Here is a 1268-nt window from a genome sequence, read left to right on the forward strand (position 1 = left end):
CATTTCTCCCAGTTCAGAACCAAATTAGTTCTTTCGCATAACTCCAAAACTTTTTCAAGGTAAATTAAGCTTGCGTCAAATGATGTTCCAAATACAGAGAAATCATCCCTAAATACTTCCAATCCATCATCAATTAACTTACTAAATATACACATCATACATCTTTGGAATGTTGCAGGTGCATTACATAATCTGAAAAGCATTCTTCAAAAAGCAAAAGTTCCATAAGGACTAGTAGATATTGTCTTTTCTTGATCCTCAAGAGCAATAGGAATTCAATGGTAACCGATATATCCATCTAAAAAGCAAAAATATTTGTGCCCAGCAAGTCTATCCACTATTTGATCTAAAAAGGGTAAAGGGAAGTGATCTTTCCTGGTGGCAGTTTTAATTTTCTATAATCAATGCAAATACGCCACCAAGTAACTTGTATGATAGGTATTAATTCATTATTTTTTTTTATTTCAACAGTCACTCCTCCTTTCTTAGGAACACAATGAATTGGACTTACTCACGCACTATCTGAAATAGGATATATAATTCCAGTGTCTAACCATTTCAAAATTTCCTTCTTAACTACTTCTTTCATCATCAGATTTAATCTCCCGTGTGGATCAACTCTTGGTTTATATTGTTCATCTAATATAATTCTGTGCATACAGATTGAAGGACTGATTCCCTTAATATCAGCTAAGGTCCAACCAAAAGCTTTCTTATATCTTTATAATGTTTCTAATGGTCTTTGCTCTTGCAGATCATTTAATTCTGAAGATATAATAATAGGTAATGTAGATGAGTCTCCTAAAAATACATACTTCAAGTGTACATGAGTCTCCTAAAAATACATACTTCAAGTGACTAGGCAATATTTTCATCTCAAGTTCAGGTGCTTTTATAATCGATGGAAATAGATTTTTATTGGTATTTTTCGTAATATCCAACATCTCAAATCTTTCCTGAACATAATCTAATTTTTCATTTCCTAATTCGTCCAAAATAACTTCGTCATTCTTTTCATATTGTTCCTTATTGTTCCTTCTCTACCAAATTCTACCAAATATTCTGCTTCTTCAAAATTCTTTTTGTCTTCAGAATGTTCGTTCAGTAGATGTTCAATAATTTCCATACGAAAACATTCATTATCTCTTTCAACAGCAGGGTATTTCATAGATTTCACAATGTTAAAAGTCACTTCTTGATCATCAACTCTCATAGTTAATTCTCCTTTTTGAACATCTATCATAGCTTTTCCAATAGCTAAAAATGGT

This window comes from Phalaenopsis equestris, unplaced genomic scaffold, assembly GCF_001263595.1.
Source record: "Phalaenopsis equestris unplaced genomic scaffold, ASM126359v1 Scaffold000711, whole genome shotgun sequence".
NCBI classification, from domain to species: Eukaryota; Viridiplantae; Streptophyta; class Magnoliopsida; order Asparagales; family Orchidaceae; genus Phalaenopsis; species Phalaenopsis equestris.